This window comes from Sorex fumeus, unplaced genomic scaffold (assembly GCF_029834395.1).
Source record: "Sorex fumeus unplaced genomic scaffold, SorFum_2.1 ptg000098l, whole genome shotgun sequence".
Taxonomy (NCBI): domain Eukaryota; kingdom Metazoa; phylum Chordata; class Mammalia; order Eulipotyphla; family Soricidae; genus Sorex; species Sorex fumeus.
The window spans coordinates 77,533,988-77,546,533 of NW_026606155.1; the positions used below are offsets into that span (position 1 = coordinate 77,533,988).

Below are 12,546 nucleotides of genomic sequence, written 5' to 3' on the forward strand. Positions count from 1 at the left end.
AACCAGCTTGCCAGGTACCATCCACCAAGCTGACTCATCCACAGGTTACCGGGCAGGCTTCTCCAGCTGGAACCATTTGCCAAACCAATAGATTAAACCACCACCAGTATCAAAAATTATTTACATTTGCCTGTAAATCAACTAACCTCTTACCCCTGGAACTTGTCCTCTGGTTTGTGCATGAACTGACAATAGCCGATGAGGGTTTGAGTCCTCTACAGTTTAAAAGAGTGTACGGCCTAGAGAATATCCTTAAAATTTTAAAGCCTATAGCATCTTCTGGAAAATGGGGATCAAAATGCCATTTCTAGAGGTTATTTTAAGGATTACATGACTTGCTGATTAGAAAATGCTTAGCAGAGTGTCTTGTAAAAGTGCTCAGTGGAAAATCCTGAAATAGCTCTTGCAGATCTGTTTCTCCGCCTCACCTTGTATTGCCTGCCCTTTGGGGCCATTTGTGTTCCTCCCTTTCTTAAAGTTCCATTCTCATTTCACTATTCATGAAGCCTTAACACACACACACACACACACACACACACACACACACACACACACACACATGAGAGCGTGCATGCACATGGCAGCATGCTGCTGATTTCAGGAAATAATTTCCTGTCCCAATAAGCAAAACATTCTGGACAGATCCCATGCATTGTGGGTTAATGGTGAACACCAATACTGCTTTTCCTAGGTTTCCAAGGGAGTTTTGTCCTGAGCACTATTATGTCTGCATCTTTAATGAGAAATGTATTCTGTTGCTATGGCATATTGAAATTCCTGGCTTCCTCTGGAAAGCGGAATCAGTAGTGCCCACCTGCCTCAGGTTTTTCTCCAGGGCTATAAGAGATTGAGATCTAGTAGTTTATGAAACTATCCTTAATTAGATAAGTCTCACTTATACTAAACTCAATGCCTTTGATTTCTAATTCCTGCATTTTAATTCTTCCTGCAGTTGAACAGATTTTTTGAAGCTGCTGCCAGCAACAGTTTGCTCTGACCTGCTGTACTTTTAATAGTTTCTGCCAAAACAGGCAGGTACACAGTGGGAAGGAGATGAATGGAGTTTTGTTTCATTTATTTCAGATGCCAGGGTAAGACCCACATTTCAGCAGGCAAAAATGGAGATAAATAACTTTGATTCTGGTTCAAGGAGAGTGTTTCTGTGGCCAGCCCCTGGGTTCAATTTGCTGTAATCACCTGCTCTGAGCAGGGATCATCTTCAGTATCTTTGAGCTTGTGAATGTTCTTTAAAAGGATTCAAGGACTTTAATAAAGCAAATCTTTATATTTACCAGGACCCAGTTTTCTATTGGCATTCAGAGCTCCAGAACCAGCCTGGGATGCACAATCTGCTGTGACATTCCTTCTCATTCTGCCATTGGTGCTGACAAGTTTGCTCACAGACTTGCCAATGTTCAGGAGATGTGCAGAGCTGCTGGGAGATTCTCATTGCTCTCAGCTAAGAACCAAATTTCATCAGATATTTTAACTGTACTTTCCACATTCATCTACAACTAAAGAGGAACTAGCCAAGTAAGTCGATAAATACATACAATCGTAGAAAAAAAATGCTTTTAGTTTTGAAAAGTCACCAAACGATTTCTAGAGAGGCTCAACCAGATGACAGATCTACCAGCAATGGGCCAGAGTGATGGCACAGCGGGTAGAGTGTTTGCCTTGCCCACGGCCAGCACAGGTTCAATCTCAGGCATCCCTTAAGGTCCCTTAGTACTGCCAGGAGTAATTCCTGAGTGCAGAGCCAGCAGTAACCCCTGAGCATTGCTGGGTGTGCGCCAAAAAGAAAAAAAAAAACAGATCTACCAGCAATGATGAGAGTGTCTTTTCCACCACAAGCCTGCGAGGTACTTATTGTTTCCGAACTTTTTGATATAAAACATTCTCGTTGGTATAAGGTGATATCTTGCTGTCATTTTGATTTGCATCTCTCTGATAATTAGTGATGATAAACACTTGTTCATGTGCCTGTTTGCCATCTTTTTGTCTTCTTTGAAGAAGTTTCATTCATCTACTCTCCCTTGTTTTTTGATGAGATAATTTGTGTTTTATTATGTTTTGTTTTGTTAGGATTTTTTGCTACTGAGTTTTGCATGTTTTATTTATCTTGAACATTAGTCTTTTGTCTAATGTATGATGTGTGAATGTTTTCTTCCAGTCAGTAGGGTGTCTTTTAATTTTAGGCCTCATTTCTTTCACAGTGCAGAAGCTTTTTAGTTGTAGGTAGTCCTATTTATTTTTCTATTGTTTTCTTTGCCAGTGCTATTCTCTTGTTGAAGACTCCTCCAAGGTCATGTCAATATTTTGGAGAGTCCTGCCTCTGTGTTTCTCAGTACATTTTGTAGAAACAGGTCTTGTGTCAAGGTATCTAATTCAGTTTGAATTAACCTTTGTGTATGGCTTGAGATATGGGTCTAATTTTATTTATTTATTTATTTATTTATTTATTTATTTTATTTGTTTAAGACCCAGCTATTTCTCTTCTAGGCATCTACCCCAAGAAACATTAAGTCCAAAGGACATATGCACACCTCTGTTCATTGTTATAATGTTTACAATGAACAAACAATAGCCCAAATCTAGAAATAACTCATGACTAGCACACACATGAATGGATAAAGAGACCCCAATGGTGTATGTATACTTAGCTATTAAAAAAAAAGATGAAATCTGAAATTTGCAGCAACATGAATGGAATTGAAGGTTGGCATGCTAAGTGAAGTGAATCAGAAAGAACAAGACAAATTCTAGATGATCTTGCTTATATGTGAAGGATAAGGAAACAATGAAAGAATTTGATGTTCTCTGATGGAAACAAGCTCTGAATTTTTGTCAATAGAACTTTAATCATAGAATGCAAAGGGGGAGCCAGATTGGGAAGGAACCTTGGGATAATGAGAGGAACATTAACATTCTGGTGCTGGGTATGGTATAATAGCATCACAAATGAAATGCGATAATGTTAAAAGTATTGCAAACCACGATACCTCAAAAAACAAAAAACAAAAGGTAAATAATCTGAAAGAGTATTGGAGAAGATTTTCAGCAGTGCCTTGAGGTTGCTAGCTTTTTATCACTATTTAAGCACACTAAAAGCCCAATGCCTGGGACCAAAGATAAAACTCGAGTGTTAGAACACAGGCCTTGTATGTGCAAAGCTCTAAGTTTGGTTCCTTGTACCACATGGTCCCTGAGCACTATTGAGTACAATCCTAGGGCCCATCCTAAATCAGCACCACTAATTTTTTTTATTTTGTTTTGGTTTTTTGCTTTTCAGGTCGCACCCAGTGATGTTCAGGGGCTACTTTTGGCTCTGCACTTAGGAATTACTCCTGGTGGTACTGGGGACTATGTGGGACACCAGGGATTGAACCCAGGTCAGCCACGTGCAAGGCAAATGCCCTATTTGCTATACTATTGCTCTAGCCCCACCACTAGTTTGCTATTTTTAAAATATCTGATTGAATGTCCTGACCCCACGCCAGGCTATTTTCACCAGGGCAACTCAGAGGGGGTGGGTTGAGTTTCCCTCCCCACCCCAGCAAAACCCCAGCAGCTGAAAACCTCCAGAACCCAATCGCACAGCCATGCTCAAGGCCACTCTTCACAGGCTCAGAGGAGCTTCACCCATGGGGAACCTGCAGAAAAACCCAGGTATACAGGACCAGTGACTGAGATCTCCAAGCTCGCTTGGAACAAGACTGGCCACCCCCCACAGCTCCCCAGTTTTCCAGTAGCTTTGCAGTCACACCCACAGACTGCATTTGGTGTCATATAATCTCATCAACAGTGAAGATCCAGAGACTATGAAGTAATGGTCCCGGAAGAGAGCGACACAGAATGTCCTCTTATACTCTAGCCCAATGATGTACCAAAAGTTGTATACATTTGTTTGGGTTTAACATATATGTTTGTAATCTCTTATACAAGGTCTTAAATGTCTCCAGGATGAAATACAACAATCTTTACACATTTTCCTCTTATGGTGGTGGGAAGGTGTATGGTAGTGGGTTTGCTGTTTGAACATTACCTGTAATAAACTATTGTGAATAACTTTATAAAAATAAAATAAAATTTTAAAAATCTTATTACCTATGAAAATCATTATTCTATTTTTAAAAGTACTTTATATTTTCCTTCTTTTTTCAATATTTTATTTCATAAGAATACTTGTCTAGACATGGAGGGCTGGCTCCACAGCTCCCGGAGAAGGCACCAGCTTCCAAAAAGAGCCGAGATCACCGGGAAGTCCCAGATGGGGTAGGTGCCGCATCCCGCCTCCCCCAGATGGAACCCCGGTGACCGGAGGCCTCCACAAGCATAGCTCGAGTATACGGGAACTAGGACTTTTCCTCCAGCGGCCGCATAACATCTCTGTATATACAAAGTGATCAATGGGAAGTAAATCACCCAACGTTTCTCCCTGAAAATCAGAGTTAAGTTTGGAGCACGGCCACAGCCCCAGAAGCACAAGGACTTAATGCAGAACAGCTTGGAGCAGAAAAGTGAACCGACTATGCATTAATCCAGGCCATCATGTCTGCCCGGAGGGGAAAGAGTGTTGCCTGATTCGCCCTCTCCTCTCTGGAAAGAAAGATGGCGGCCGCATGGGAGCCTTGTGGAGAACAGGTATGAGCCGGGGGTGCGGGGGCGACTAAAACCTCATGAAGGGGGGCATTCCGGTCCATCCTTCACGCCCTACCGAGGCCACCAGTTGCCCCCCACGAGCGGTTCTCCAGCACGGCCACAGCCCCAGAAGCACAAGGACTTAATGCAGAACCCAGCAGCTTGGAGCAGAAAAGTGAACGGACTATGTGTTAATCCAGGACATCATGTCTGCCCAGAGGGGAAAGGGTGTTGCCCCATTTGCCCTCTCCTCTCTGGAAAGAAGATGGCGGCCACATGGGTGCCTTGTGGAGAGCAGGTGTGAGCCGGGGGTGTGGGAGCGACTAAAACCTCATGGGAAGGGGGGCGTTCTGGTCCGTCCTTCACACCCTACCGAGGCCACCAGTTGCCCCCCACGAGCGGCTCTCCAGCACGGCCACAACTCCAGAGCACAGAAACCAATCTCTTAATTATCTGACTCTCAGTAGAAATACTTCCAGGGTTAATTAGCAAAATAGCGGAAATCCAAAACCAACATTTAATTCTTGAACCCAGCTGTAGAAAGCGAATCACTTCACAATGCTTTCTCAGCATGTCTGATTTGCGGGGAGGGGGTAAACTCTAAATAATAGTGGTGCATCTTTTATTGCAACAATGAATCTAATCAAAGCAGATAGAGTGTCAACTAGAATTCATCTGCCTCGCAGGCATTGGGAGGGGTGGGGATGGGGTTTTATTGGGGTTCTTTGTGGTAAAAAATAAGTAATGGTAAAGGGAAAGGTGTTTGATATTTGCATGACTGAGACCTAAACCTGAAAGCTTTGTGACTTTTCCCACAGTGATTCAATAAATAAATAAATTATAAAAATTTAAAAAAAAATACTTGTCTATATTTCACTAGTAATTTATCTTGTATTCTTTAAATTTTTAATTTTTTGTTTACAATACTATTAACAATGTTTCTTCATGGACATAATTCTAATACCACACACATGACCAGTGTACTAGTCTTCTTCCCCTAAAAAGAGGAATAGAACTCCCATATGATCCAACAATACCTCCTCTTCTTGGGATTTGTGCTCCAAACACAAAAACATTCATTTTAAAGGATATACACATACCTATGTTCATTGCTTCACAATAGCCAGGGTATGGAAACAACCCAAATGTCCAACTACAGATGAATTAATGAATCAAGAAGTTGTGGTGTATATATGGATACATATATTGTATATATAATGGAATACTATGCATCCCTAAGAAAAAAGCAAAATCATTCAATATGCAGCAACATGGTTGAACTAAAGACTATCATATTGAATGAAGTCAGAAAGAAAGGTATAGATACCGAATGTTCTCTCTCATGTGGGACTTAGAGACACACAGTAAGGTAGAAACAAAGATCCAAAGGGAACAATCACGGGGAACTGACACTTCCCAAAAAAAGACATTCTAATATAACAATAGAGAAGACAAATTCTAGAGTTCAAATCTGGTAGATTTACTTTATGAATAACTAATGTCATAATTTTCCTCTTCCTCTTTTTGTGCTCCTTCCTTTGCTGCTAAAGAAAGTAAAATATCACAGACCAGATTGGGAATCACTGATAAAGTCAGATTTCTCAGTTTACAATGAGGAAACTGAGGTTCTCTGAGGTAAACTAAATGGGTGAAAACTAAAACTAGATTCCAGATCTCTTGATTATTTTTCCAGCCTTCTTTTGTAGGGAAAGGCAAGGTAAGGCCCAGAGCTACAGAAAAATCCTTGAGTACCTCCTTAATCATCAAATATTTTACTTTGTCTTCTATACGGTTGTGATGTTAAGTGAACTTGATAGTCCAATTCTATACAAAGCAATAACACATGTAGGAGATTTCTCTAGCCACTGGCTAGAGTTCTAAATGAACTCCAAAGACTATTTGCTAGTCTTTAAAATCAACAGAAATATGAAGAACATCATCACTGATGCTAAGGAAAATATGAATCAATAGGAAATAAGACATCATCTATAAGAATAGCCTATATCTGACATGTGAACAACAACAGCTGCTGGTTTGGAGAAACCCAACCTTCATTCACTGTAGATGGGAACATAAATTTATTCAGCCTTACTATTAAACAGTAGTTAGATTTCTCAAAATATTAAAATTAGATTTAATATATGATTTCTCAATTCCACTTCTAATATTCATTTGAAAAACAACCAAAATAAACTGCAGAAAGATATACACAAACTATATTCATTGCAGTACTAATTATGATAGTAAAAATATGGAAACAAGCCAAGTACCCAATGACATATGAGTGGATAATGACATTGTTAATGTAGGGGTGATATATTTATATATAATGGAACATTATTCAGCTAAGAGAAGAGATAAAATCTCACTTTTGCTTTAACATGGTTAGAACTGATTTGGTTTATGCTAAGTGAAAAGGGAAAACAAATACTGAATGACTTTATGTATAGGATAGATATGAAGAAACAAAGAAAGGTAACAAGCAAAACTATATTTAAAAAAATCTTGAAACTGAGGTCAACAAAACTGAGGTCACCAAAAGGGGATATTTGAAAAAATGAAAGGGTGGAGGGGGTATGGTGCCGCCAACAGGTCAATCTGTACCTGTGAGGCAAGTGCATCAGCAGCCTGATGGCACCTTCAGACTTCCAGATACCCCAAAATTGCTGCTGTGCCTTTGGTCAGACCCCAAAAACTTGGGGCCAAGTTTACCAAGAAAGTAAACGACCAAAATTTAGGTATGTGGGAGACACACCCACAAACCACCTTCAGCTCAGCTATATAATTGGAGGCATGGCCTCTCTGGTTCCTGATCGAATTGCTTAACGGCCATGATCCCGGAGACTCAGAAACAAATCTCAAAACCCAACAGCTTTTGGCAGAAATGCGTCTGGTCCCTGCAGTTGGTTACCGGCACCAGGCACTCCAGGTGGGAATAGGTTTCATGCCTTGGCCTGTTCCCCCTGGCAGTCTGGTGGCCATCATCTTCCAGAGGCGACTGGACAGTCAGGTTTGGGCCCTCAGTGACAAGACACGAGGGGCCTCACAGAATAGGTGTGGAGCCAGCCCTTTCCTCCTCATCCCAACGAGTCGCCACACACAAACAGCCTCTCTGGCTCCTGATCAAGCTGCTTAATGACCATGATCCCAGAGACTCAAAAATAAATCTCAAAACCTTTTGGCAGAAATGTATCCGGACCCTGCAGTAGGTTACTGTTGCCAGGCCACAACAGGGGGGAAAGGGTGCTGTCCCTCCGCCTGCTCCCCCTAGGTGGTTCAGTGGCTGCCATCTTCCAGAGGCCATTGGACAGTCAGGTTTGGGCCCGCAGTGACGAGACATGCGGGGCCTCACGGGATGGGGGTGGAGCCGGCCCTTTCCTCCCCATCCCAAGGAGACCCCGAGTCACTGCCCATGAACGGCCTCTCTGGCTCCTGATCAAGTCGTTTAATGGACATGATCCCAGAGACTCAGAAACAAATCTTAAAACCCAGCAGCTTTTGGCAGAAATGTGTCCTGTTCCTGCAGTAGGTTACTGGCGCCAGACACCCCAGGTGGGAATAGGTTTCGCGCCTTGGCCTGTTCCCCCTGGTGGCCCAGTAACCGCCATCTTCCAGAGGGCACTGGACAATCATGTTTGGGCCTGCAGTGACGAGACACGCAGGGCAGCATGGTATGGGGGTGGAGCCTAGCCTTTCCTCCTCGTCCAAACGAGACCCCGAGTTGCCGCCCATGAAGGGCCTCTCTGGCTCCTGATCAAGCTGCTTAACGGCCATGATCCCAGAGACTCAGAAACAAATCTTGGAACCCAGCAGGTTTTGGCAGAAATCCCTCCAGATTTAAGTGTTAAAATTTGGGAATTTCAAAATTGCGCGGCCACTACTGCAGCCATGCAACATCATATATTATACATAACCAGCAATAGAAAATTATCTTCTGTTGCCTTTTCAGCAGATCTGAGTATTGGGGTAAAATCCCAAATATTAATGGTGGGTCTGGTGTCAAAATATTGAATGTAATCAAAGTAGAGAGAGAGTAATGTGGAAATCATCTGCCCCACAGGTAGGGGTCGGGTGTGAGATGGAAGTATACTGGGGTTTTTGGTGGTGGAGAATGGGCACTGGTGAAGGTACGGTGTTTCATTGTATGACCAAGACTTAAACCCAAAAGCTTTTATAACTGCTCACACAGTGATTCAATAAATATAATTATAAAAAAAAGAAAAAGAAAAAAAGAAAGAATGAAAGGACTTCAACGGATTATGGTGGAAAGATAATGGTGTTTAGGTTATGGGAAGATGTGATAACAGACATCTTGAGGAGATGTGAAATTGTACCTTAGACAAAAAGTCTCATAAACATTACCTCAATTTAAATTAAGAAAATGAGGCTTCTTGATGCTCACCACAGGATGTGTTTTTTACACTGAATATACAGTGGCACAATGAACTCATTCCATAACACTATTTCTTAGAATGACTTTTCATCTTTGTGGGGTTCATTCTTGAAGAATGCTATCCTGGCTCTCTTCCTTCACCACCTCTTCTATGGTTTCTCTTTCTCATCTTCCCAGGAAGATTCTCCTTGAATCTTTTTAATTCTCTAAAAAAACTCAATCTTCGTCTCTTCTGATCCACTAGTTGCCACACCTTGTTTATTCAGATCTTTTTTACCAGGTCTTTCAACTTCAATACCCACTTTACTAATAGCATGTTAAATATTTCCAGTTGTTCCTTTCACAACTTTTTTTTTCAAATATAAGATGGGAGTTGGTCCTCCAAACCAACTCTCATTTTCACATCAACAAGCTTCTGCTTTCTCATAACAGCTCTCTCTGAAATTATGCCACCATCTTTAGATGGAAAAAGAACTAACACAAAAAGTCTTTTTCCTCTGTGGGGGCTGGAGCGATATCACAGCGGGTAGGGTGTTTGCCTTGCAGGCGGCCGACCCAGGTTTGATTCCCAGTATCCCATATGGTCTCCCAAGCACTGCCAGGAGTAATTTCTGAGTGCATGAGCCAGGAGAAACTCCTGTGCAATGCTGGGTGTGACCCCCCAAAAAATAATAAAATAAAATAAAATAAACAGTCTTTTTCCTCTGTGATACTGTAAAGGGAACCAGCAAAGTACTTAGTGTCACTCGGTTAAGCATCAGGACACACTGTTTTTCTCAATTGCTCTGTCACTGCTCAGGCCTCTGAGTTCCATGTATAAGGAATAAGTCACACCTCTAATGAAAGCTGCCTTCAAACTGCAGACCAAGGTTATGAAGATTTAAAACATCTAAAAATAAACTGTCTGCCACAGAGGGAGGAGTGGGTTCAGGTGGGAGTGGTGGGAGGGATACTGGGGACGTAGGTGGTGGAAAATGTACACGGGGTGGAGGGGATGGATGTTCGATTATTTTATGACTGAAGTTCAATAACAGAAGCTTTGTAACTCTCTCATGGTGATTCAATTTAAAATAAATCTAAAACTAAAGACAAGATTCAGGAATTAATGAAAGAAAATGAGCTTTGCCAAAGACTCTGGAGTGGGCTGTGGTTTTTACCCAAAGAACAGAAGATCTACCCTAATCATCAAATTTTGAAGTCACTTCTTAGAAACTCTATGCATGTGGCCAAAGAGATAGTATAGCATATAAGGTCCTTGCCCTGCACTTAGTCAACCTAGGTTTGAGCCATGTGAATATACCTGTGTCACCCCAACAGAGCCTCCATGTTACATGGAACAATTTGAAGAAGACTTCATGGTGTCCACTACTTACTGGGAATGATTTAAAGAAGGTAAAGACCGTGCTCGCTTCGGCAGCACATATACTAAAATTGGAATGATACAGAGAAGATTAGCATGGCCCCTGCGCAAGGATCACATGCAAATTCGTGAAGCATTCCATATTTTTATGTTGAAAGTAGACAGACTATGAACTGAACATGTTTGTCACTCAATGCCTCTTTTGTAGAGCACAACACCCAAAAGGAGAGAGAGAACAAAAGGGAAAGCCCTGCCACAGAGGCAGGGTGCGGGGGGGGGGGGGGAATGGGGGGAGGGATATTTTCCATGGTGGTGGAAAATGGGCACTGGTGGAGGGATGGGTATTTGATCATTGTATAGCCGAGACCCAAGCACAAAAATTTGTAAATCTACAACTGTACCTGATGGTGTTTCACTAATAAAAAAAATAAATAAAAAAGAAGGTAAAGACCTACTTTCTGACCTCAAGGAACCTCGTAGTTTCAGTTACAGGTGAAATCATAAGATTCCTGCAGTAAGGTCTACAGGAAGGGAAATCAGGACTTGCACTCTAGTATGTACGCATTCAAAACCACTCCTGTGCTTTGATTACTACAAGTCAAGCGAAGAGAAGAAAAATAATGCTTAATAACGTTAAGTGTTGATTTATTTGAAGTGTTTTTATATATTGGTTGTTTAGTCTCCCTCAGTACAATAGAGTTATAGTGACTTCTAAAACTATGTGTTGTAGCAACTGCTGAAAACTTTTGAAAAAAACATTGAGAAGCAACAAAAGAGAGTAGATACAAATCTGTGAGACAGGTCCTTGTGCTGGTCAACAGATGGTACTTCTGTGTCATTCTTGGGTCTCTAGGAATGGACACATTCCTTGAGATCTGTGTTCTTCTCCATTTCTGCAAAATAGCAAGACTTGTTCAACTAATACTTCACATTCCATCTGTTAACATTTAGTGGCCTTAAAAAAAATGAAGCTAGAATGATCACACAGTGAGCAGGTTGTTTATTTTGCATGTGGCTGACCTGAGCTAGATCCCCAGCACTCCATATGGTCCCCAAGCTTACCAGCAATGTTCTCTGAATACAGGGCCAAGAATAAGTTCTGAGCACTTCCACTTATGGTCCCAAACAGCAACAGCAACAACAATAACACAACAAATTTAAATAAACCAAGGTTCTCACTACTTGAAGCTCTCTTTCTATAATCAATGTTTCAAATACATTTTGATATTTATATATTCACTCACCCCTAATAAAACAGAAAAGCAGAGCGAGTCAGATATTATCCTGCATTTATAAGTAAGTAGAGGGGAGATGATACATAATGACTCTTTAATTTAGTCTTGTCCTTTTATACACACCCCATCCTCTTTACCCCAGTCAGCATCCCCAGAAGAAAAAAACTACAAGATTCTGGAGTAAATCACAGCAGGGCAGAGGCAGGCTCTGCTGAGTGTTCTGTTTAAATCATGACTTGCCAGTCCCTGAGGCCAAAGGTCTTCTCGATTCTTTTTCTGTCAAGAACTCCACAGCCAGGCATGGAATATTCTTGTATAAAATCACACCATGATGAAAGAGATCAAATATGAAAAGATGGCCATGAAGGACATTTCTTAAATACTTTAGAAGCCTTTTAGGATATTCTGGGTTCAGTGAGGCATTGGGCTCTTTGGGACCACCTGTGTGTGTGGACATACCATTCCAAACTTAGTGCTGCATGGAATAAGCAGGCACTTGGGATGATAATGTTGACAAATTAAGGCTAACTAATTGGGGTAACAATTAGTCTTAATTAACTAACAATGACATTGTGTGGGTTCCCCTATAAGGATATACACTGTGATCCTTTTCTGAACTTTTAATGAAGAATGATATGAATAACAGTGGTAGTAGTGGCGGTAGTAGATCTCCTGACAGGATGTTTAAAATGTTTAGGGCATTTTATATGTATCAAATAATTAGATCCTATAGTGGCCCTATGCAGCCAAGTGTTAGTATTATCTGTTCTCATCTTAAAAATGAATGAACTCAAGCATAGAACTCAAGTTATTTGCCCAAGGCACATAGTGGGATTTCAATTTAGATAGTCTATATGAGTTACCTATTGCTTTATAACTAAGTAACCCCAAATGTTATGACTTACAAGGATACTTCT

At 41.2% G+C, this 12,546-nt stretch overlaps 1 non-coding gene across 1 annotated transcript; it reads left to right on the forward strand.

Annotated features, from left to right (window-relative positions):
• The first annotated feature begins 10,435 nt into the window (after positions 1-10,435).
• Positions 10,436-10,542, forward strand: LOC130042145 (U6 spliceosomal RNA). The gene has a single exon (XR_008795120.1). It is a non-coding gene; the product is annotated as a U6 spliceosomal RNA (small nuclear RNA).
• Positions 10,543-12,546: the final 2,004 nt, after the last annotated feature.